The sequence below is a fragment of the Phalaenopsis equestris genome, unplaced genomic scaffold, assembly GCF_001263595.1.
Source record: "Phalaenopsis equestris unplaced genomic scaffold, ASM126359v1 Scaffold000516, whole genome shotgun sequence".
In the NCBI taxonomy this organism is placed as follows: Eukaryota; Viridiplantae; Streptophyta; class Magnoliopsida; order Asparagales; family Orchidaceae; genus Phalaenopsis; species Phalaenopsis equestris.
The window spans coordinates 433,324-433,577 of NW_018164956.1; positions in this window are offsets into that span (position 1 = coordinate 433,324).

A 254-nucleotide genomic window follows, 5' to 3' on the forward strand; every position below is an offset into this window, starting at 1 on the left:
AAATTTGTGTGTAGTGTCCGATCTGGACCACTGAAATACATCTTTTTTTTTATTATTATTATTTTTAGAATGGAACCCAGTCTAAGTTTTGGATGCTCCAGATCAGACAACACAAATTTTGCGTGCGCTGTCTGCATCTAATAATTTTTCCTATTGTTGACGTCATGATTTTATGAGGTTGTGCTTTATGACCTCTATAAGCAACTTGATTAGCTCCATGCTATAATTTAGGTGAAATCCAATTTTTTAATTTG